This window comes from Neofelis nebulosa, chromosome 2, assembly GCF_028018385.1.
Source record: "Neofelis nebulosa isolate mNeoNeb1 chromosome 2, mNeoNeb1.pri, whole genome shotgun sequence".
NCBI lineage: Eukaryota > Metazoa > Chordata > Mammalia > Carnivora > Felidae > Neofelis > Neofelis nebulosa.
Genome location: NC_080783.1, coordinates 88,314,485 through 88,341,116, shown reverse-complemented (window position 1 = coordinate 88,341,116; position 26,632 = coordinate 88,314,485). Strand labels below are relative to the sequence as shown.

The window sequence follows — 26,632 nt, the reverse complement described above, 5'->3', positions numbered from 1 at the left end:
TTTAATGTTTTTAATTTATTTTTGACAGAGAGAGAGAGAGAGAGACAGAGACAGAGCATGAGTGGGAGAGGGGCAGAGAGAGAGGGAGACACAGAATCCAAAGCAGGCTCCGGGCTCTGAGCTATCAGCACAGAGCCTGATGTGGGGCTCGAACCCACGAACTGCAAGATCATGACCTGAGCCAAAGTCAGATGCTCAACCAACTGAGCCACCCAGATGCCCCCATTTTAAATTATATAGATCAAAATGAAGCCTTTGGAACCCTTGCTTTTAGTTTTATTTCATCCTGAAACTTTACTTCTCTGACATTTACCCCCCAAAGATTTCTGTTTCAGCATAATTTCCCATTTAGTGAACAGTTTCAACTTGTATATGAAAAGTTGTAGGCAGCAGTTTGTATCCAGACAGGATTTAATTGTCTTCAATAATATTTGAGTCTAATAGAGTCATCTTTATTAGATGGTTGCTGTAAGAAATGCAGTTTAAATAGAAAATTAATGATTTATTTAATTATATACGGTTGAAGAGTATTATCAGTAATGGTTCTTCTCAGTTTTCCCTTGAAACACCCAATGTATCTCAATGTTCAAATAATTTCAGAATTAAATTTAGTTACCCTTTCGTTCAGACACCATGGGCTCTTTGGAGTGGTTTTTGTTTATTGATTGTTTTGTTGGGTTTTTGGAGTTTTTTTAAGGTGTTTAGTGTAATGGATGTCCTTTATAGTTCTCCAAGTTAGTATTTGGTAAGGGAACATTGCTGAGAAGACAGCATATGTGAGGAATTGAGATGTGCCAGGTATGGCATTGGGCATTTAATGCTTATGGTTTATGCTCAGATATAGTGTAGTTTTGTCAATGGACTCAGAAAAGCAGACTGGATATTTGGCATATTCCTTTCCAATCTGTTTCAGAGTATTTTATTTATGATATGGACAATCTTTGATTTTTTTTTTTGTTAAAGAGATGAAATCTCACTGTACACAAACAGAGGGAATTATAACATGTTGGCTAATTTAAAAAGATGTCAAACTAATAACAGCACCCTTTATTACAAGCACATATGGAAAAAATCTTCTTGAAAATGTAATTTCTTCCCGTTCTCTTAAACCAGTGAGACATTTCCTCCTAAAAGAATCTTGATTATATGTGTTGAAACCCTTTAGGACTGCTTCCATATGATATACTTTATTAGGCTAAGTGTTTTCTCTTTATATCTACTAAAATAAAATTGGGGGCTTATATTATACTTTGTTTTCTCCACTTTTTGAAAAGGTAGTTTAAACAGTAAAGCCATGTCCAGTTTTGTTGATATTGTTTTTCAGCTTTCTTTTAACTTAATCAGACATAGAATTCATACGTTTCTCTCTCTCTCTCTCTCTCTCTCTCTCTCTCTCTCTCTCTCTCTCTCTTTCTCCTCTCTCTCTCTCTTTTTTTAGGTTTAGGTTTAGGACCTCAAATTAAAATTGTAAAGTACTGCTGAAAGTCAAGATAAGTTAGAAAATGACATTAAGTCTCATAGTATCTGGACACTTGCCTCTTTTTCTTGCTTTACTTGACTATAAGGTAAGCAGTGTACATTAATTTATATAGATAGATAGATAGATAGATAGATAGATAGATATAGATATAGTTATAGATATAGATAGTACTATAGTCCAGTGAAAAGACATGGGCCAGAAATCAAGAAACTGTCTCCACTTTTATCTCTGGCATAACTAGGTGTATGAGCTAACACACATCATTTCCTCCATGGTCAAATATGTACTCTAATTTACTTGCTTTAAATTTTTATGAGGTTAAACTAAGATATTGGATCCAAAACTATTTTGTTTTAAATAAGCCTGTATACTGTGCAAATTCAGGTGGAGGTAGCAAGTTGTATTATAAAGTAAAAGAGAAAAAAAAAGTAAATTAGTTGAGAAGGAGTAAATAGAACATTCAAGAGCATCTCCAATAAATAATTATCTTCTCACTTAATTAAATTTGCAGTATGATATTTCTAAACAAATCTTACCTATACCTAGTCTCTTTTGGAAGTCAGTGAATAAATACTGATTGCAGCATGTAATTACTGATGAAGATACTGATGACGAATGGAGCATATAGTTGACACTCATGTAAGGGCTGGAATATCTAACAGGATGATGGAGACAAAGTAAATATTGTGAATATCTAGGAGGTCCTTCTAGTTCTGAAAACATACCCTAAAACTTTTGAAGTTTATTTTTCTTTAAGCTCAGGCTCTTACAGAGCCTAGAAAAATATTATTAAAAATGTAAAGTCATAATAGCAAATAAAGAGATTATGAAAATTATGTTCAATGGAAAATTCCAAACAGTATATAGCTATATTATAGTATGTATCTCAAGTTAATTTCCCTAATCTTTTAAAATATTTCTAAAACAAGGAGTGACTTCTTTTCATTCTTTTTTAAAAAATTTTTTAATGTTTATTTATTTTGAGAGAGACAGACAGACAGAGCACGAGCCAGGGAGGGGCAGAGAGAGAGGGAGACACAGAATCCGAAGCAGGCTCCAGGCTCTGAGCTGTCAGCACAGAGCTTTACATACATACTTTACATAATATCTAAAAATCGTCTTTAAAAATGAATTGCTGAGTTGTACTTGTTCTGTGGTATTTTACACTTGATCCCTTTGAAGCAGGGATCCCCAAGTCTCCTTTATATCCACATATTGCTAAAGACTGTTTTTTGGTGCTTTTCCAGATATTGCATGTACCTTTCAGTTTTAAATTTTATTTTGAAAATGTGTGTTTGCTAAATTATAGAATGTCTAAGGAGGCATTTAAATTCAAACTACTGTATTGGGATATTTGGAGCAAAATTATAATTGTATTTTTTATGCTGTCTTTTCCTTTGGCATCTCAGAAAAATCCATGTCTGATGCAGTCTACATACTGCAAGAAAGAATAGTATGTCTTCTCAGTAATTTATCACTTTCTGTATGATGGAAAGCCTCATTTTCTAAAAGAAATATCAGAAAAGTGAAGGAAAGCACTTTGTGCATTATTATATCATTTTATCTAGAACAAAAAGAATGGTTTAATACTTCCTGTAATTCCACTTTTTCCTTCTGCATACAAAGTAAGTAACACAAGTTCAAGATTAACAGATCCTAATTGAAATGCTAAAAGACAAATATACAGTGTAATTATCCAGTTTGAAGTTTAACATTTTTGAAGATATTTCAATGTGAAAAAATCTGTTCAGAGACTTCTTAACACATGTCATATTATAGAAAGAAATGAGCACTGATTTTTCTAGATATTTTCAGTGCCTAACAAAATATGGTATTTTATCTTGACATTGTAACCAAGCACCATATTTTTTAACAGATGCCATTTCTCTTCTGATTACTGTATCCCATTATGAATTACCTCAGTTGGGAAGAGGAGGGGGAAAGTTTTTCATCAAAAAATATATCTATGCACCTGAAATACACTATGTTCTGAAGATAATGTACACATACAATAATCCATCTTTGCCAAATTGAAAAATCATCAAACCTTTAGAGCAGAAATACTGAGGTCTTGGGAGACACCATAAAACCATTAGAGTGGTATATTTGTACTTGGAAAGATAGTATTCTTCTACCCCAATAAAACCTTTTCATATCTCCAAACAATAATGGCAGCAATGTAAATTGAATTATCTATAAAATATTATGTTTTTATTATAGCATTGCTAAAAAGATTTTCCAGGCTACAACGTTGTTAGAAAGTGCTATTATGCCGTACGTACCAAGGCTTCTAATTAGACTTGTCAATCACTGATTGATTATCACTATAAGATGAAAGAGTAATTGCATCCCAACAATTATATTATCTTAAGGGTACAAAATGCAATGTTCTGCTCTTGGCTGTTAGCAAGATTTCACTGAGTGAAGGTCTGTTCTATCACCACAGGCTGTTCAAAGGCCCTTCTGAGCACCCAAATGGCACATTAAGCTCTAGAAATATTGCCGCTCAAAAGAAAATGCCTACTAGAGTGAAATTGACTAAATTTTAATTGATGAATAAGAAATCACATGGCATTCTAGTTTCACATTCTGTGATTTTAGAAAATATGGTCCATAGAAACATGCAAAATTTCCCTAAGTGTTTCCATACTTCATATGGTTCCCTTCTCATCCCTCCTCACTTCTCTCTCCCTGTTGACTCTGTTTTTCCACATGTAAATACTTCCACTTCTGTGAGGAGATACATGTGTTTCATATACTGAACTTTGCTTTTTGGCTTTTTAGAATTTTAAAATATGCAGTGGATATTTATATTTCTAAATATATTCTAACAACATAAATATTCTTTTTTCTCCTTTTCCTAAAGATGAAATATTGTCACATCAATCATTATTTAATAATGACTCAAGATGAATTATTAAATATTGTTTTTCATCCCAAAACATACTCTTTGGGGATTATAAACTTTCTAGTAGCATTGTTGTAGGTGTATCTTTCAAATTCCAAAGTCAAGAATATGGTTTAGGAGAAGTATGTGATTTAGAGACTCCTATAAGTGCTGTAGTTGCAAATATTTAGGGGAAAAAACAAATAACTGATTTGGAATATGGAAGAGAGTCTTTAAGTTAGAGACTTATTTTGAACTTAACTTTTTTGTTTTTTATTGTATTATAGATATATTTTTATTGTTGTTGTTGTTGTTATTATTATTATTATTATTTTAGAGAGAGAGAGTGGGGGAGAGGGGCAGAGGGAGAGAGAATGAGAATCCCAAGCAGGCTCCAATGCTCAGCATGAAGCCTCATGTGGGGCTTGATCCCACAACCCTGAGATCATGACCTGAGCTAAAATCAACAGTCAGACACTCAGTTGACTGAGCTACCCAAGCTCCCCTAACCTTTTTTGTTTTCAGCTTTTCCAATAAGGAATATTGGATGACATAGTTACTACTGCTGTGAAACAAACTACTCAAAACCGGGAGTAGAAAATAACACTATTTTATTACACTTCAGGATTCTGTAAGCCAAGAAATAGGACAGAACACTGCTTCACAGTGTCGGGGCTTACCTGGGAATATTTGAACAGCAGGAGACTGGAATCATCTAGAGCTTTCTTCTCAGGCCTTTCTTATACCAGGGATAGGATGACTCAAAGGATAGGCATAACTGGATCTGTCAATTGGAACACCTACGAGAAGCTTTCTATGTGGCTTGATATTCTCATAATATAATGGCTGGGTTCCAAGAAAGAATGTGATATGAATGAGCATGAGAACATGGAAGAAGCCACATGAGTTTTCATAAACTAATCCTAGTCACATAGGACCACTTCTGCTGGGCTCTGTTACTTGAAGCAAATGCACACCTCACCTGTAATCATGGCAAGGGGACATAAAATGACCTCTCATGGAAGGAGGCTGAAGTAATTTGCCATGATTTTAAAAAGCCAAGAAAATTTCATCTGACCACAAATTATTTATATTTATCACATATGAAAAATAGAATCAGGCTCTGTCAAGACTTTCAAAATGCCTAAACTCTTTATGGGACGAGGTTCAAAATTGAGCCAAGATTCTGTCATCTAAATACAGTCCAGGTATGGATGATGCTCCTCAGTGTGATCCCTCTAGTATAGTCCTTGAGTTTAGTTTTTCCTGGTCTTAAAGCTGGTGAACTAAAGAAATGTGCTATCTTGTTTCACACACCCAAGTACAATAGTAAGGTAGGCATAGGGTAACTGCAAGTGGCACTCCTACTCAGAGATGGACATGAGAAGGACAGGAAGTACACAGTAGTCACTGTCCCATAGCTTTTCTAAGATTCAGCCAGTAGGAGTTGACAATTTCTAGATTACAGTCCAGTCCTATCTCCTGGCCCATGGTTATGGAATTCTCCATGACTATGAGCTCCCTCAAGGTTCTTGTTCTGTCCTCTGTCCTGTGAAAGGCAACCCATACGTGCACCTGTGCAGCTGTTTCAACCTAAGTCCTGCCTGGAAAAATAGGGGAAGAGGGGTTCAGAGCCTTTTTTTTTTTTGCCCTGCCTCTGTCTCTTTCCATCTAAGCTGCTCTATTTTTTTTTAATTTTATATGTTTCTTTTCTTGTGTGCTGATTTATCATTTACTGCATTAGACAAAAGCCACACCTACTAATTTTTCTTTCTTGTGCTCCCTGTAAAGGTGCTATGACAAAAATCCCTATGAGTCTTAGAACCCTTGGTGTTCAACAAAACAAGCCTAAGAGAGACTTTTTATACACTGAAAGTGTTTATGCTGCACACCTTAAATCTTTCAGAAGTGTTACAAAGTATGTTATAGTCATCAATTGCTTAATTTTTAGCCTGAAACCATATTTTGCTGATGGTATCCTGGATTTGCCTTGAGGCCTTTCAGTACTTGGAAATACTCAGCTGGCGGTAGTGGGTGTGGTAGCCATAAAAACATGCCACTCAGATGTCTTGCCAGGTGAAGCTCATTGACAGATAATCCCAGCTGTGACACACAGAATCTACTATGTAAGTAATATGGCCATGTTTCCCATGGGCTGTTCTCAGTGACTAAATGTGGCAAGGGTACTAAATTAAGCATATTCCTGTAAGAGGAAATACTCTCCTAATGGGGCACTTTGGCTTGACGACTCCTTATCTGCCCAGCAGAAATTTCTTAGAACTGCACTATAGTTGGGTAATCTGCCTCTCCAATACTTTTTCTCTCTCTCCTTCACAGTGGACAGACCTGCATCACAATCAGATGTTTTTTTTTCCCATCTCCTATGGCTTCCCCACTCTTTCCCCTCACAGTATTTACTTGAGTAAATCTCTTGCATATTTAATCCCTTCTTTCTGTCTGTTTCTTAGAATAACTTACACACATAATACTGAAAGTAAGAATTTCACAGTGGAGGCCAGGTAGAAAACTCTGAAACTACCCCCAACTCCTGACCTTTACGAGAGTAAATCAGAAACAGTATCATATCCTGGAATGAATAGAGTTTAAAACTAAAGACCAAAAGAATGCAAGGGTGATGGTCTTATTATATATAACCTCCATTTAATTCACCAGTATGACCACTCCAAAAACTTGATGGATTCTGAATAATGACTGTAGACTACTGAAGGCTTAACAAAGGACAGCTGCTGCGCCAGATGTGATATCATTGCATGAACAAATTAGCAAGACTTCAGGTACTCTGCATGTGACCACTAATTTGACAACTGTATTAGTTTCAGATTAGAAAAGGCTATCAAACAGTTTGCATTCATGTCAGTTAGATAACAACATTCATTTACAGTTCGCCTCAGGACTATGTTAATATTCTTACTTTCTGCCATACTATAGTCCGAAGATAATACTTATGCCTAGACATCCCAAAGAATATTACACAGATCATTACATTGATTATGCCATACCGGTGGACAAAATGAGTAAGAGGTGGCTGGCAGCCTACAGGCCAGGTAAAGTCACATGAGCCTCAGAAGCTGAGACATAACAGCTACAGAATTCAGATACCTACCTCTTCAATGAAATTTTGTCCTCAGAGACATGCCAGGTATTTCCTTCAAAATAAAAGATGCTTTCTTGCATATGCTTTCTTGCATCTTGTGTGCTCTACCACACAGCGTATGGTAATAAGCCCCTTAGAGTTCTGGAGACAACATCTGTTACACTTAAGAATTCTTCTTCACCCCATCTACAGAATAACATCGAAGACTAGCTTTTTGTGGGGCCTGCAAGCAAGCATTTTTGTTACTTGTAGTGTGACCAGCTATCTCAGTGTTTCTGGCCTGGGACATGAGACTTTCAATGCTAAAACCAAGAAAGCCTTAGAGAAACCAATGTGGCTGGTCACCATAGTTGGAGTATAAAATCTGACAGACACTGTAGTGTTGGAGGCATTAGCAGTGGGAAAAATGTGGGATAAAGCTCATGGTAAGCCTGAGTGAAAGTATAAAATTTCAGACCCCTGGAAGTATGGGAAAAAGTGATGCCATTTCTGGTAGAGAATTATACCCCATCTGAGAAGCAGTTCCTGTTGTATGTGTTACTTATTATGATAGAGATAAAATGCTTGACCTTGGAGCATAAATTGACTGTGAATTTGGAACTTCCTATTATGAGTAGGATTCTATCAGACTCACCAAGTCAGAGGTGGACAGATTCAGAAGCAGAATATCCAGGCTTGGAACAAAACACAAACAGAGGACATGAATAAGCTGCATGAGTGGGAAGTCCACATCCTCATGTCACCCTTCATATTTGCAATAGCACCTTGCTCCAGCTTTCACTATGGCTTCCGTATGGGGGATCTTGTAAGACTAACTGAAAAAGAAAAAAATCCCACTTTAGTTCATGAACAAGTTAGCTCAGTCACAGAATTTGGAGATTTTTATACCACATGTTAATGCTTACCACCATGGAAATGACAATGAAGAAACAAGACACCAAATGAGTTGGCCAGTTGACAACAGCCAACCTTCATCACCATGCACTCTAGAACTACAATGATGTAGTGCTCATGATGTGCTCATGATGGGAATTGTTATGGTAGCAAAGATAAAAACTACATATGGGATCAAAAACACCGATTCCCACTTACCAAGGTAATCTAGCGACTGCTGCCTTCAAACGTCTAATTTATCAGTGATAGAAATCAATGCCTAGTTGCCAATATGGCACTATTCCCTCATGGAGACAAACCATGCACTTGAAAGCAAATGAGCTGCATTAGGCCATTTTGATCTTGAAAAGGCCAATGGTTCATCATCATAGGTATATAGACTTATTATGAATATGGGTTTGCATTTCCTTCTAGAAAAGTGTGAGTTAACAACATTATTCAAATGCTTATGGGATGCCATACAGGGGAACATCTGGCCTGGGGACATACTTCATAGCAATAGAGATGCTAGAGTAGGCTTATGACCATAGGATCCACTGGCTTTGTCACATGTCACACTCTCCAGAATAGATGGATAGGTAGAATGCAGAAGCAGTCTTCTAAAAACACAGTGAAAGCATAGAGTTAGAGAAAACACTTAAAAAGATGGGAGTGTATCATGGGGCATTTGACAACACTTGGGGTATTTTATATCTAGAGACCAGTAGGTAAAAGAGTATTTCTAAGAATAATTGGGTTTTATTCAATAATTACTTTTTATAAGTTTATTTATTTATTTTGAGAGAGAGAGAGAGAGAGAGAGCACACACAAGCAGGGGAGGGGCAAAGAGAGAGGGACAGAGAGAACCCCCATAGAGCCCGACTTGGGGCTACAACCCACAAACCATGAGATCATGACCTTAGCCCAAACCAAGAGTCAGATATTTAACCAACTGAGCCACCCAGTCACTGCAATAATTACTTTTTACTCAATGAGGACATGGATATATGCGGAATGCAGGTGATGGACTTGGGTACTTCCTGGCCTTCCCTTGTTCCATCGCAACTGTGAATGGGCATATGTAACCACCTGGATTTGATAAGGATAGGACTACCAAGGGTTCAGCTTCTCAGAAATTAAGGTTTAGTCACTAGTGGGCCACCAAAGCAGCCAAGAAAATTCTGAGAGTGAGAGTTGTTTAGGATGGGTAGTGGAGAAGGGAGAGGACTCCTCTTGATGGCTCCAAGATAGGCTACTATGGTGGGAGCTATAGTTCATCTTCCCTTCTAAGTTTACTCTCAGGAAAAAGAGGTCCCAGGGAACCACAGAGAAGTGCTCCTGGAACATGTAGAGAAGTATACTGTGCAGTGTAAGCAGTGAACTGTGGTTGCTCAGAAAGTGCAAAACCCATATTTCCTGCTGCGAGGATTCTAATTGACAGATGACCGCCATCTGTTGGTACCAGCATTTTTGTACCACAATCTTAATTCGCAGCAACTTTGGCCTGGCTAAAATTTCTTAGAGCTTCACTATAGTCTTAAGATTCTGCTTCTGCATATGCAGTCTTCTTTCCTTTCCTCTCTCCTTTATAGGTGTCATGCCTGCATGACAGTCTACCACCTCTCCCTCCCTCCCTAGGCTCCCTTCTCTTTTTCCCTCACAGCTATTTCCACCACCACCACCCCTCCCCCACCATAAATTTATTGCAGTCTAATCCTATTTTGACATCTGCTTCTTGGAGGATCTGCACTGGGGGTGAGTTCTTATATTTTGAAACCAGAAAAATCCTGATTCTCATATTTTCTCTATGTCCTACCTGAAAAACTAAGTTAAGTTCTATTTCATCATTCTGTATTCTCATTTTATGATGCACAGTTTCAGAATATAATTGACTTTGAACATGTTGCCTAAAAATCTCCTTAGCTGGATCTCTCATGTCATTAGTTACTTTGTCTATTTTCCATATTACTGCAGGTGCCAGTTTTGCTTAATTCCTCATCACTATATAACAAGGAATCTGTTTTCCTCCAGGTTCTAATAACAGCTTCCTTACTTAATGTTAAGCCTTCCCAACAGCCTCCTCAAGGCCTATTCAAGCGTCTTCCATGACCCAGTTCCAAGGCTAACAACGTATGTTTTCAATGTTGGCTTTTGTGTTTTTTTTTAATTTTATTATTATTTTTATTTATTTTTTGAGAGAGAGAGAGAGTGCATGCGCGAGTGAACAAGGGACAGAGAGGGAGAGAAAGAGAGAGAGAATCCCACAAGGGACACAGAGAGAGGGACACAGAGATAATCCCAAAGCAGAGCTGAGCTCACTGGATATGATGAGGGGCTCAAGCTCAACCGGAATGGGGCTGGAGCTCACCCAGTACGGGGCTCAAACTCATGAACCTATGACACCATGACCTGAGCTGAAGTCTCATGCTTAACCGACTGAGCCACCCAGGTGCCCCTTGCTTTATATCCTCGATTTTTGAGTTTGGTTTTGCATTTCTTTTTTGTTTTATGACTTCACCCCCACTTCAAGGTACCACATTCCATTTCAATTAGTATTGCTGTATAAGAACCCATTTCAAACTAAGGATATACAGCAAGTATTGTACTATGTTCATGCATTCACTCTTGCTTTTCCCTCATGTTCACAGTAAATCCAAACCCACTCAATATCAGAGAGAGTGCATAGACCTTACTGCTCAATAGCAAAAGTGCCAACAAAAGAGCCCCATTTATTAAAATGTCCATAGATGATATTTATCAACTGATGACCATTTTGAAAATGTGTAACATTAATGAAAGAAAATGCATGATGTTAACAACCTAGGGAAAATTTTCAGACCTACAAAAGTATTCATTAACCCTTCCTACACTTAAGATTCTTCTTTCTATCACTTGCTACTACTTGCCTTTCAGTACTGAAAAGCAAATGTCTTTAAAACTGGTTCTCTACTATCCAGGGACATGTTTTTTCTCTACTAACAATCATACAGTATTTTCTGTTATGTTAACTCAAATCCAAATTTTTCAAACTTCCCTTGTCTCTGCCTTGAAATTTGATTCTTAGCTTCCTCTTAACACCAGTCCTCTGTTTTAGAAAGTTCAGCCTTCCCTATATGCCTTCATAATGCCTAAGTGAAATGGATGTTGTCTTTCTTCTCTATAACTCTAAATCTCATGTTTGCTATGACAAATGGTTAAAAACCTAACTTCTCCCAAAAGATTTTCCTAACTCACTTTCTCACACAGATCTTTCTCTTTGAATTTCTAAGTCTCCATGATACATATGAAAGAGTATGTTTTCTAATCATATATCCTGTTAGAAAATGAGAATAAAACATACATACCTATTAATTTTAATTTATTTAAAATCTATTTCTGGATTAATAAATTAATTTTGTTTTCTTGGGCATTTTTGTACATTTGATTTTTTTTCCTCTAATTCATGGTGTTGATCTTCCTCAGAAGTTTGCTGGTCATTAGTTGTGTGCTTTAGTCTGGGGACAGAATTCTCCCATTTGTCTTCTGGGCTGCCTGATCTCCCTTGTGAGCTATGACATTATTTGGGTCCTTAGCTTATTGGTTGTGGTAAATTTCACTTGGATGCCCTTAAAAAATGTTGCACAAATTCAGTGCCTCTGAGCAGTCCTCTTTATTTTGGTCAAGGCTGTATGCTCATTGACCTGTTTTTATGTTTCTTTTAATTTTTTTTAGATTGGAGATGACAAGCAGTGATTTACAATGTTTGAACCGTCTGCCATTTTGATAGAGAAATTGTCCACTGTATATACTTTCTTTTATCTTCCATATCACTGACAGGGATCATATTTGCATCATCTTGGCTTACACAGTAGCTAAAAGAGTATCTTAAATGTGGCAAATGTTCAATGAATGTTTTTTAGTATATGTGCTGCCGAAGCGAGCATTCAATGAATGTTTTTTGAATGATTTAATTAAACATCTTAGTTCTAATTCATGTTTTAATTCTGACACTATCTTGGGAATATAGTTTTAACCTGAAATGAAACCACAGTATCCCTTTGGATGTAAAATATAAGAAAATATTCATAACCAGAGACAAATTTGGGAATTAGGTTTCACTTTAGAGAAAATTACAGTGTTAGATTCAATCTAAATTTCTATAGCATTTCAGTTTAGACTGGTTTTACTACTTTATGCAAAAAAAAAAAAAAAAAGATTTATAAACCAACTAATTTTTTTAAAATATTGTCCTGGATGCTGAGTTTATAGAAATAAACAAAATTCAAAAAAAAAATCCCGTCATCAAGGAGTACATTTGTGTTAGAGCACAGAGATGTTTTCAAGGAGGCAAGTGTGGCTGGAACAGGAGTGCCAGCACAATACCAGATGGTGAGGACAGAGAGATCATGAAGGAGAGATTTTGCAGAAACTTTTAGGCCATTGTGAAGATTTTGGATTTTAATCTGAGCTATATGGGGGGACCACAGGAAGGTTTTGATAGGGGAGTGGCATCATTTTATTTAAATTTTAGCAGAATCACCCTAGCTGCTATGTAGATGTCAGCCTGCTGAGTAGATATTATTCTGAAAGATGTAAGAGTGGAAGCCTGAGATCCAGTTAGGGTGCCATTGTTGTTAAACAGGTAAGCAATGATGGGTGCTTGGTTTAGGAATAATAGTAATAAAAGAGGGCAGAAGTGGGCAGATTCTGGGCTATTAACTGAAACATGAAGGACCAAAGGAGAAATGAGTTGTGGAGAAAGATAAGTACGTATTTTTTTAAATGTCCCAGAAGTAATATGTTTTATTAACTAAAACCATAGGATAAAAAATTCTTCCAACCACAAGAAGATATCTCTCTTCAATTTCAGGAGACATTTCAATTTCCAAGTTTTTCCTAGAATGGAATGATTGTTACAGGGACAAGTGCTTTGAATAATATTGTTCCCTAGTCCTTCTATGCAGTGTTCATCACCTTCATTTACTTTTTTACTGTCCTGTAGCAGTCATTCTCAAACTTTTTGATCTCAGGACACTTTTACCATCTCAGAAATTATTGAGGACTCTGGGTCCAGCAATGAGTCAGAAACCTCTTACAGTAATTTAAATAGTGGAAGTTCAGTGTAAATAATTATTATCAAGCTTTTATACTAGATTAAATATAAAGATAGAGTTAGTTACCTGTCTATCTTTATATGTACTATATAAAGTCTAAGGGTACCTTGGGACTGAGAGAGAGTTCCCCAAAAAGAACAAACTTGAAAAGGGAATCCTGTCCCCAAGGTTGGGACTCAGACCTTGTTGAAGTTCTAAAAAACCAACTAGATAGTAGAATTTTGCTCAGTTGTCTGGAAGAGCTGTTCCAGAGTCACTGGACAAAGTGAAAGATCCCTCTGAGGAGCAGGTGAGCTGAAGCTAGTAGCCAGGCTTGTAGAGGAAGTCAGAGTATCACTGCCAGAACTGCCGAAACCAGGGGCTAGACAGGCCTCCTCTTTACAAACCTAGTAGACTCTGTGCATTCCTGGGCTGTGTGCAATACAGGTAGGGTGATCTGCTCACTAAATAGCAGATTGATGGGATCTCTGGCATGTGCACATGCAGAGCTAAAGCGAGGATGAAAAGAGTAGTGATCTGGGCTGGGCTGCAGATGTTGCGGTGTCTGGGGGTCCTGACTACATCACTGCTGCCTGACATTGAAAGCTACGGAAAGCATGTTCTCCAGAAATCTGGCAATGAAACTCCTCCACCTCTAGTGTCACTCCAGTGTTCTTATAAACCAACCTTAACTTCCCATTGACTGGCAAAGGAGAAATATTTACAAGGAATAACTCTATTATCATAGAGCAGAGTGGATTCAGAGCTGAGAGGCCATAAGTGATAACCAGCACAAAGTCCCAAAGGAACTTTTATTTATGTGGGTTAAATCTAGTATAAATTAAAGCTATAAAATTTTTAAAATATTTTAATAACTTATTTAAGCTGGTGATGATAAATCCACTGCATGTCTACATGTAAACACTTTTTATGAAAAAAATATTTTAAAAATATTAGAAAAGTGACAGTTTTACATTTTGCAAAGTTCTTTGATGTCTGCTTGAAAAGAAGACAATTGGATTCTTATATCTGCTTCATTCAATCTATTGCAGTATATTGTTTTGGTAGCAGTATTAAAAAAATCAAATTCACTCATAAAAATATATAGTTAGAAAATGGAAGAATATTTTTTGTTTGTTTTTGTTTTGTTTAGAGAGAGAGAGACCATGAGCAGGAAAGAAGGGAAAAGTGAGAGAGAGAAAGAGAGAGAGAGACAGGGAGAGAATCCCACACAGGCTTCACACTCAGTGCAGAGCCCAATGCAGGGCTTAATTCTACAACCTTGGGATCATGACCTAAACTGAAATCAAGTGTCAGACACTCAACCAACTGAGCCACCCAGGTGCCCCCAAAAATGGAAGAATATTTTAATAGTCTTTTCGTATGATCATCGATAGTCTTCTTTGATATAACACCAAAAACTGATGAGATAGCTTCTTGAATGTTGATTACACTGCAAAGTCTGAAACCATATCGATTAAAATTTATACTGTATTGCACTAATATTCATTGATCAATATTGCAGTCTGAATGAATGTTACCAATGCATGATTTTATAACAATTTGTTGGTCATTTGGAAAATATAGTTCATTGATTTCTAAAAATCTATTAAATATTGACACATTTCATTACATAATATAAAAAAATCACATTCATTAATAGCAACTTTGAGCTCATCAAAGCATATTTAAATATTGTGAAGCTGACAAGCTCATAGTGACAGATAAAAGTTTTCCAAAATTTTAATATTCTCTTGAAAACTCAATTTTGTCTCCCTTGTCAGCATATACTATCAGTTACTTTAGTCACTTGTTTATTTTTGAGAAAATCTGACAAATACCCAAGTCAAAATATCCAGAGTTTATCAGTTTGTCATTCTTTTAAGGAAAAATGATGTTTCGTGAAGTTTTTAGTTCAGCTCACAGCCTAATCACACAAGGGCTTTCTTTCCTCTAGGTGGCCATCATATTCAGTATGCTGCAGAAGTACTTTATGCATACTTTCCATTTTGTCCCACAGCATATTAGAAATATGTACTCAAAAGCTGAGATTTAATAAAATATGTACTTTTTACAACTTCACTGAGGACATGTATAACTGAAATTATCATTTAATTCCTGCCAAGCTGTAGCAGTTACCACTACAATACTACTTGACTGCTAGTATACACCTTGATTCCTGCTAAGGTAACAGCAATTTTGTCCACTGTTGCTTTTAACCATCATTTCTTCTTTTCTTCATCATTTCTTTTCTGTACTCTTGTAGATGTTTTTAGTGCATGTACCTTACTTGTCCTTGAGTTATGACCAGTTATGTTTCTATCTCTGCCATATTTCTAAGCTCCATGACGTCAGGATTTGTATTTGATTTTACTCAATATTTTACCCCAACCACCTCAGTGATTTCCATTTAATAGTAATCTAGTAAGTATTGTTTACATGGGTAAATTAACAGATTTTTTTCTCCTAAACTGGAGATAGTATATTTTGTAATCCTGTTGATGATCATTCCCATCAAGTCCTTCTGTATTTAAGCTGTCTACAATGTCATGTTGTAATATATGTGTGCATTGTAATTTATATTTACCAATACATAGGAGTAATCGTTTGCCTCACAGGAATATATACACGTGTGTGATTTTATTTTAATTATTAATTTACTTCTCTGTATATTTTATGATAATGGAGTTCCTTATGGACAAGGAATATGTCTTTTTTCTTTCATTTTGAAAGTATAGTGTGTAGTATCTTGTATGTATGAGTGATTCAAAAATTGATTGCTGATGAATAAATAGACATTTTTTGGATAAAAAGCTTATTCACACATAAAAAAGAAAGGCAATAAATGATGCTGGAATAACTAGGATATCACATGAAAAAAAATAAATCTAGACACAAACCTTACACACTTCACTAAAAATTAACTACAAATATTTCACAAGCCTACATGCAAAAGCACAACTATAGAACTCCTAGAAGATCACATAGCAGAAAATATGGATGACCTTGCATTTGGTGATGACTTTTGACATATAACATTAAAGGCAAGATTCGTGAAAGAAATGATTGATAAGTTGGACTCCATTAAAATTAAAAACTTCTCTGTAAAGGACATTTTCAAAAGAATGAAAAGACAAAAAACACAGAGAATGAAAAGACAAGCCGCAGATTGGGAGAAAATATTTACAAGACTTGTTTGCTAGAATATTGTTATTCAGAACACACAAAGAATTCTTAAAGCTCAACAGTGAGAAAACAAACAACATGGGCCAAACAAACAACATGTTATTAGAACATGGGCCAAAGGCTTTAACAGACACCTCACCAAAGAAATGTACAACTGGCAAATAATCGTATGAAAAGATCATTATCATTGGGAAATGCAAAGTAAAACAACAACGAGATACCACTATACACCTATTAAAATGTCCAAACTCTAGAACACTAACAACACCAAATTCTGGTGAGGGTGTGGAGCAAAAGGAACTCTATTCATTGTTGAGGGAAATGCAAACTGGTATAGTCACTTTGGAAAACATTTTTGCAGTTTCTTGTAAAACTAAACATACTCTTTCCATACATTGCACAATTATGTGTGCCTTGGCATATACCCCAAAGTGTTAAAAATTTATGTTCACACAAAAACCTGTTCACAAATGTTTATATCAGCCTTATTCATAACTGCCCAAATTTGGATGCAACCAAGATGTAGTTCGGTAGGTGAATGGATAAATAAATTGAGGTGCATCCAGACAATGGGCTGTTATTTAGCACACACATACACACAACGGCTATCAAGCCATGAAAATACATGGAGGATATGTAAGTGTACATAACTAAGTGACAGAAGCCAATTTGAGAAGTTTGTGTACCAAATAATTTCAAGTATATGATATTTATATATGACATTCTGGAAAAGGCAAAGCTGTGGAGATGGTTAAAAAGATCAGTGGCTGCCAGAGGTTAAGGGAGAATGAAGGATGAATAGAGCAGAGAGGATTTTAGGACAGTAAATTACTCTTTATGAAACTATAATGGTGGATACATGTCATTATAAATTTGTCCAATTCCATAGAATGTACAATACCAAGAGTGAATCTTACATTATAACAGTGTGTCAGTATCAATGTAAGTTTGTCAGTTGGCTTGATTATACCATTCTGGGAAGAATGTTGATAATCAAGGAGGCTGTGCATATATTGGGGCAAGTGGAATATAGAAAATCTCAGTACTTTCTGCACAATTGTTCTTTGAACCTAAAACTACTCTAAAAAATAAACTCTATTAAAATAAAAACAAAGAAGAAAGGAACTTTGCTTGTATGCTGGTGTCCACTGAATATAATCCATACTATATAGATAATAAAACATATTCACACAGAAAATTTTATTTTGCCTTATTATAAACCAATTAAGTACAAAATACAGATATTATTAACCATTTCCTTCACTTGTCATAGCTCCACATTCATGCTGTTGTTAACCAGTCCTCCCAATACTGTTAAATGTTATCTTTTGGTAAAGCTTTGGCTGTATAATATATGCAGACAAATGGATGGATTGATAATTAGTTAAACATTTAGATAGCTTAATTGCACTGTTAAAATTATTATAGGAACAATAGTCAACATGTATTGACTATGTACAAAAATTGTGCCAAATGCTCAATATTGTCTCACTTATTTTTCTTAACAACCATGTAAAAAGGTTATATAAGTATATCTATTTTCACATAAGGAAACTGAAGCATAGAAACATCAAGTAAATTTACAGAAAGCCTCACAGCCGTTAGAAACAGTGTTTGAGCCCATGTACTCATTCTATTATGCTCTTAAATACTCTAATGTCACCCTTTTAGCAAAAATAGTCATTAAATATTATGTTAAAAACATGTTATTTTGCTAAACATTCTAAATCAGAGACTGTCTAACCTTTTAATGGTTTATAGCCCAAGATGCCCATTGTGCAAATGTAAAACTTGTAAGTGGAATTTGCATTGGCCCTAATCATTTGCTTTACATGATGGTATGAAATTAAATAATTGTAATGATTTGAATTCCACTAACCCTGCTATTGTAATAGAATAACAACCTTCAGGGTCCTCTTTTTACTCACCAGTATTTTCAGGAGTCCCCAAGGAATGCTCATTAAACCTATCTTCTCCCATCAGTTGTTGGCAATTGTGATGGTTCACTTTATGTGTCAACTTCGAGAGTGGTTTTGGATGAAAGTAACATTTATATTGGTGAACTTTGGGTAAAGTAGAATGCCTTCCATAGTGTAGGTAGGCCTTTTCAGTTGAGGGGCTGAATAGAACAAAAAGACTGATTTCCCCAAGAAGAGAAAGTTCTCCAATAGGCTGCTTTGGATTTCATCTGCACCATCAGCTCTCCTAGGTCTTCAGTCTGCTTTCCCACGCTGCAGATTTTGGATTTCAGTCTCCATAATCGTGTGGGCCAATTCCTTACAATAAATTCTTTCCTTTTCTTATGTCTTTTCTTTTCTTCTCTTTTTTCTTTTCTTCTTTTCTTCTTTTCTTTCTTTTCTTTCTTTTCTTTTTTTTCTTTTCTTTTCTTCTCTAGAGAACCCGGACTAATATACCAGGCCCCACAATCAATGACCTAGCCTGTCATGGTGCCCTACTTATATGTGGCAATTTGTGACAAACAGAAAAAAAAGGCCTCTTGCTCTTTTGCAGTATTCTGCTAGAAAGCTCCCAAATCAGAGCTGCTTATAACCCAGTGTTTTACACAGTTTTTCTGTACACTTTTTCTTTTAAAGTCTTTTTTCTCCTTGGTATCTATGAGATTGGGCTGAAAGTACTCATCATGGTGTAATCAGAATCACGATTCCCCTTCTACAATGACTCTAGTTTAAACACTTAACTCTCATGCACAGCTATTCCTTCTCTTGGGATGAATTATCTCCTCCTGTTACTGTCAGGTTGGTCTGTTACACTATTTTTCTATGACAGGCTTCAGACATTTCTGTTCCCCAGTAGAGTTCTTTCCTAAGGATCACTTCAGATGTCATGCAAAAGAAATTTTCTTATGGAATGCCTCACCAGGATTCTAAGAATGCCCAAATATGTCTGAATCTCAACAAAGATAACATTACCCAACAAAGTTAACATTTCTGCAGTCTGCTATAATATGCTGCAGAAATATTCCTTACTCTTGTTCTAATTCCAAGGAATTAATATTCTTTGGGAAAATTAACCCTCATGCATCCTACTTTATTTTTTCACTTGACCAAAGGTTCAAAAAGCACCAAACGCTAGAAGTTCCACTAACTTCACATATGGACATGGAAAGCTCTAATTTTACCCAAATCATATTTGTGTAAGAAGAGTTTTATGGATGAAAGATAAGGAAAAATTCTGTTCTTCTATAAGGGAGTGATTTGATATACATGTACAATGTGTCATCTGACCAGTAAACACATATTTATGAGGGCAGTGGGGTAGAATGTGATATTTGAACTGTCCCCCCCAAAATCTGTCATATATTAATATTAATATTAATTAATAGAATTATAATTATATTAATTATATAATTAATTTTATAATATGTAATTAATTATATACAAATAATTATAATTAATATTAAATAATATCTGTCATATATTAATCATCACTGCATAAAAAGATGAGATTAGGGAGAAAAAAGCAAGAATAGAAGAATATACATTCTAAAAAGAAGTTGTGTTTAATTTTTTGAGACAGTGAACAATGACAGCTAATTAGGGTTTAATGTTTAGGTAAGGTCACAACTGAATTTTTGGTTTTCCTCCTATTATTAAGTCTTCTATAAAAAGGTGGAATTTTACAACCTATTTGAAGATCAGAGAAGAAAATGAACTTAGAACTCCAAGGGATAAAAAGAAGATTCTCCAGACATTAAGATAACTTCACTACTACCCACTCATTATCTGTCTTATAACAATAGCCACCTAGTCAATGATTCATCCAAACCAAATGTGCAAAGTGTGCAACAAACTCTGAATAAGTCAAAAGACTTATACTCCATTTGCTGGTATTAAGATCAAGGTGTTGGGCGCTTGGGTGGCGCAGTCGGTTAAGCGTCCGACTTCAGCCAGGTCACGATCTCGCGGTCCGTGAGTTCGAGCCCCGCGTCAGGCTCTGGGCTGATGGCTCGGAGCCTGGAGCCTGTTTCCGATTCTGTGTCTCCCTCTCTCTGACCCTCCCCCGTTGATGCTCTGTCTCTCTCTGTCCCAAAAATAAATAAAAAACGTTGAAAAAAAAATTTAAAAAAAAAAAAAAAAAGATCAAGGTGTTAAAGTTGAGGAAATAGAAAATAAAAGTTGATGGAGAATTCACTGCAGTTGTTAGCTCTAAGGGGTTTCCAAGTCAGCCAACCTCAGTCATCTGTTGTTCAAACAAATGTACCTCTATTATGCCCCCAGAACTATGTCTACTGGCCAGAAGGATGCCTTCTAGGTGATATCAGGAGGTAGCAATGATACAGGTCTGATTTGAGCTAAGATACATTTCTACCACATTAATATTGGATGTGTCAGTATTTAACTGATACTATAAAGGGCAAGTTTTCCTGTTACTGAATTCTCTACTTATTTTAAAATCTCAAAGTATTATTGTTATAATTATAAGCACAATTTTTTAGCTAGGGAATCCCTCCCTAAAAAAAAAAGAAAAGGCTGTTAATGATTCTGTATGCTAAAACTTCCACACCTAAAAGTTACAATGTAGTTAATGACATTATGTTTTCTTAATAACAACTTAGGGATAATATTCTACATTTGAATATCTTCTTAGTGTTAGAGCTAATTTTGAACCAGGATATTTAATACACATTGATAGATTTTTAAGAACAGCATTTGAGTGTAGACTAACAAATAACTTTCTTTTATACTGTAATAGAAACTATTTACTGCCCCAATATGTTAAAACTTTCTTATTCTCTTTAGCTACATCAAGGGTACTCAAGTATGTCCCTTGCTAATACTAGAAAGCATTATTTTTCTTCTCCATATATATTTTCTTTATGTTTATTTATTTTTGAGGCGGGGGGCAGAGGAAGGAGGACAGAGGATCTGAAACAACTAATGACCTGAGCTGAAGTTGGACACTTAACTGACTGAGACACCCAGGCGCCTAATGTATTTTCTAGTCTTTCATGACTATAATGATGTTTCCATTGAAATGCTCAGTCTTAACTATGTATTAATCATACAACAATACTAATCATTAGAAGGATTAGCAAGTTTTAAATAGTGATGATGATTCTGCAAATGGGAAATAGTACCAAAACATCCCATTTTGCCCAACATCACATTCCTCTTAGTGTTTATTTTTAGCTCCTTTGAAATAATGCTTTTGTGCTCTAGAGCAACACTATTGGTTACCTACCTAATATCCACCTAAGACACCAGGTGGCTACCTGCTTTAGAAAAAGGGGCTCCTCCTTAAGACCTACCTAGAGGGTTAATCTTGATTACTGAATATCAGGGCAGTTCACTCCTTTCAAGCCTGATTTAAGAAGAATTTAAGAAGGATTTTTGTTATATAATTTCAGATAAGGACTCCGTTGAGGAAATCTAGGAGCCTCTGAAAAAGATTTCATCCCTCTTAGAGAGGTTCACATCCTCTTTCTTCTTGACATTTAGATGGTTATGTGAGGGTAGGATGCTAAAAGCTCATCAGTAACACCAAAAGGGGTCAAATCTAAGGACATTAGCTGACAGGAAGAGGATGCTTGCGCAGAAAGATTAGAGGAATTGGATGTTTGATGATTTCATTTAGCCATCAATTTAATGAATTCTGGAACTTCCTCCCTTGGGATCTTGTTACATGAGGTCATGTGTCCCTGTTGTCTAAGCAGTTTTGAGATGGGAGTAGTACTTGCAGCTGAAACAATTCTACTTGATTCATTTTAGCATTTAGGACCCACATGTATTTATTATCTGCTTTCACTTTCTTCTAAGATCTTGAATTTTTGAAAGGAAATGTTAAATCCTTGCTCTCAGAAAGACCAAATATTTTCCCAGATAACCACTGGTGAGGTGTTACAGGACACATTCGGAAAGAATATGTAATGTTTCTTAGGTTTTAATCTGAAATCAGGAATTCCCATCCAACTTTGGTAACTATATAGTTAAGCAATATATTTTAAAACATAGAAGAGTGAATAATGTTGAAATAATTACATTTTAAATTTGGATATAATTTTAGAAGAGCTAAAATTATCTTTATATATACATATTATTATACATTCTCTATCTTATAAACACTTCAAACTAATCTATAATCTGTGTCAATATTATGCAAATGCTGAGATTTGTAACCTAGATGTCTCACTAAATTTTCAGAGAACAACTAGGAAACTGCAAAATTTCTTGTTAGAACAGATGGTCTTTTGATTAATGCTCTAGTGCATAATTCTACCTCTGTTGAGTCATTTTAACAAGAAAGTGTTTTAAGTGTTCCGCCAGTTGGCTGGTCAAATTAGTAACAGGCACCAGTTAAGGTGTAAACCAGAAGCATAAATCCACCTAGTGATGCATGAGCAAGTGAAAGTATCTCTGCAAGAGTGTTTCTAATAGAGAAGATAGTGAATTAAGATTTTCAGAAAACAGCATGGAAAAAGCTTCTCATCAGTCTAAATTACTAGCCAATGGCAATTATTATATGATACAGGTCTATGTTAAAACTAGTCATTTAAATATTTCAAATAAATCAGAAATAACCAAAGTAATCAAAGTCCTTTGGATTGTGTCTTTAAAATGTTCTGAGGGAAGAAATGAAATGCGTCAATACTGGGTTTAAATCAACTCAAATAACTGGAGAAATGGTATTTTCAACTCACATATTGATAGCTCATTAGACTTAAAAATGTGCATTGGCATTATCCACACACAGCCTTCCATTAATAACCAAAAACTTTTGCATTTAAATAATTCTGATAAAAAAAAACTTCAAATTTGAAATGTAGTTATGAATCTACTTATTTTTTCTTAGAAAATTTAAAAGCTCCAGGAATTTATCACTCAATTCCAATATAGTTCATTTCAGAGGTCTTTTTGTAAAAATGAAGACTTTTAGATTAAGCTTTTCCCAACTGCTGCTTCCAGTTTTAGCATATTACATAATTTTGCTTAAAAAAAGGTTTTTGAACTTTTAACTTTGTACTATGGGCTAAGTCATGAGTTATTAGTTATTAGTACTCTTTTATATAAACTGGAAAGAAGTAAAGTCAGTGGATAGGTTTAGACTTCCCTGAGCATGTTGCAGGTTCCTCAGTCTGCTGGTGGATCTGCAGGATTCAAAGTAAAAGGGTATGTGCTCTATACCATTTCCCAGTTTTTATGTTCATCTCCTCATTAGTTTCCTCCAGCATAATTACTTAATGATAATACAAAATGGTCCTCCATTATTGTGGTCTTCCAGAAGCCCTAGTTCCTTTAAGGAACTTATTCATATACACATATATTTTCCTAACTTTTAACTTATCTTAGCCTCCCAGTTGTACTTTGATATATTTACGAGTTGTTTACATGGGCAAAGTAAGTGTCAAGTGATATAGGATGGAGGCCATAATGTTTATATCTCACATGAGAATTAGTACAGAGCATGTTATATTGTGGTAACAATCACAAGGGTTCTAATGGTTTAACAAAACAAAAGTTTATATCTCTCTTGTATGTAACCTGTTAGGGATTAGGGCAACTGTTTAGGACAAGTAGGGCCCCAGCAACTGAGACTGAACTGATCTATGACTTTATCATATCAGCATGAGTCCTTGTCTGCTGTTGCTTTAGGAGAGGAGAGAGCTTGAGAGTTGTTTGTTGGCTTTTCCAAGCTTTGTCTTGAAGTGGCACACATCCCTGGTGCCCAAAGTCTGCAGGCCAGGATGTGTTAGATGGTCAAGGGGAACAGGGATGTGGTGGTGCATGTGTAGTATTTGGCAAGTGCAACTGTTGCTGCCATAGTGGTAATTTGAAAATATTCATCCTTCTTGATAACAACAGCAACAACAATGAAAACTTTGCTGACATTTCAGAAATGGGGGTGAATGAACAACAGTAGATTAAATTCCACATTCCACACATGAGTGAAATCATATGGTACTTGTCTTTCCCTAATTGACTTATTTCACTTAGCATTATACCTTCTAACTCCATCCATGTTGTTGCAAATGGCAAGATTTCATTCTTTTTTATGGGTGAGGAAAATTCCATTCTTTATCCGTTTACCCATTGACGGACACTCAGGCTGCTTCCATTCTTGGCAGTTGTAAATAATGCTGCAGTAAACATAAGGGTGCATATATCTTTTTGAATTAGTATTTCCATTTTTGGGGGGTAAACATCCATTAATGGAATTGCTGGATCATATGGTAATTCTATTTTTAATTTTTTGAGAACCTCCATACTCTTTTCCAGTGGCTGCACCAGTTTGCATTCCCACCAACAAGTATTCCTTCTTCTCCACACCCTTGCCAACACTTGGTTTCCTGTATTTTTTATTTTAGCCATTCTGAAAGATGTAGGGTGATATCTCATTAGGGTTTTGATTTGTATTTCCCTGATGATTAGTGATGTTGAGCATTTCTTCATGTGTCTTTTGGCCATCTGTATATCTTCTCAGATTCAACAGTTTTTGACAGATATCTGGCATTCATTACTGATGCCACAATTATAAATCCCTAGATATGGTAATTATCCAGGATAAACTACTGATGACAAAAAGACGGGAAACAGAATGGGAGAGACACTGTTCTAGTTCATATAATCTTACATTATATGATGTAATATTCACAACTGTACTGACAAATTAGTTAATGGGCTCAGAGAAGTTCAGTAACTTTCCAAAGTCAATGTTAAAACAGGGATTTGATCTCATGTCTACCTGATTCTAAATGTTGTGTATTACCTCAATCCCATAATGATTTCCCAAAAGAATATTTAGTACTCTAGCAAAGAAAAACATCTTCATGAAAAACTGCATGACCTTCCTTTCCTCTTTCCTTGACATACTGTTTACTTTCATATATGATAGGGATTTCATTCACCCTTGCCAGCAAGAAGCCCACCAGTTGACAGGCTTCGTTAAATATGGTTTCGATGCATAAGAATTACTGTTTAAATATTTCCCCTAGACTTGGTCTCTGCATTTTTCTTCTTTAAGTTGGAAAAAGTTGGACAGGCTAGGTAGACATGTTTTGGGGAAATAATAGGGTTTGTGAGAATGGATATCACTTTTATATGTATATCAAAATATTTTAAAACAATGACTGTTCTAGGATTAAAAAGGGAAGGGTCATCCTGCTGAATCTAGTTACATCATAGTCCCCTTTCCATTCCAGAAGACTATCTATGGAAATTTCTTTGTTTTTATTTTTTTTTTAATTTTTTTAATGTTTATTTATTTTTTTGAGACAGAGAGAGACAGAGCATGAACAGGGGAGGAGCAGAGAGAGAGGGAGACACAGAATCCGAAACAGGCTCCAGGCTCTGAGCTGTCAGCACAGAGCCCGATGCGGGGCTCGAACTCACGGACCGTGAGATCATGACCTGAGCCAAAGTCGGACGCTTAACCGACCAAGCTACCCAGGCGCCCCTCTTTCTTTGTTTTTAAACTGGAGGTCGAGACATTTTTGACGAAAAAGAGTTTTCAAATTTTTACTAATTTGTTCAGTAAATATATATTTATTGAATAAATTTTTATTGAATTTTTAAATACTAGGTACCATAGGCATTGTGTACAATTAAACTGTATTTACTGCTTCCTTTCAATTTTCAGTCAAAAAGAGGGGGCAACATGGAAATTGTATGAGGGCAGAGAAAAGAGTAGTCATCCCCTCTCCATCACTGCAAACATAACAAGATGAACCGATTCCAATGTTGTAATAGAATTTTCAATTTAAGGACATGGGGACAAAAGCACTCTCAAAAATTTTAATGTAACAGAGTCTTGGCTTTCATTCAGCTCCTCAAGTCTTGGATCATCCTCTGGGCCAGAGCAATAAGCCAAGTACTTTTCTATTTATTATCCACATTGTTGGTGACAAGTTTGTATGTCAGTCTTTTACATTTGTTGTTTCATTTAAGCAGCATGTTCTTCCAGCCAATAAATTTTGTTACCAATTTTGGAATTTAGGGGTGAAGCAGAGACAAATTTTTAAGTGGATCTTTGTGCTGAAATGGGAAGTGGCTTTTGGCATGTG

At 35.8% G+C, this 26,632-nt stretch overlaps 1 long non-coding RNA gene across 7 annotated transcripts in view; it reads right to left on the bottom strand.

Annotated features, from left to right (window-relative positions):
• Positions 1 to 26,632, bottom strand: part of LOC131503747 (uncharacterized) — a 58,718-nt gene that overhangs the window by 13,248 nt on the left and 18,838 nt on the right. For all 7 annotated transcript variants that reach the window (XR_009257575.1, XR_009257578.1, XR_009257574.1 and 4 more), the window contains 2 exons: positions 8,117 to 8,297; positions 2,017 to 2,135 (listed from right to left, as the gene is read on the bottom strand). This is a non-coding gene — a long non-coding RNA (uncharacterized LOC131503747). The remainder of the gene's footprint in view (positions 1 to 2,016; positions 2,136 to 8,116; positions 8,298 to 26,632) is intronic.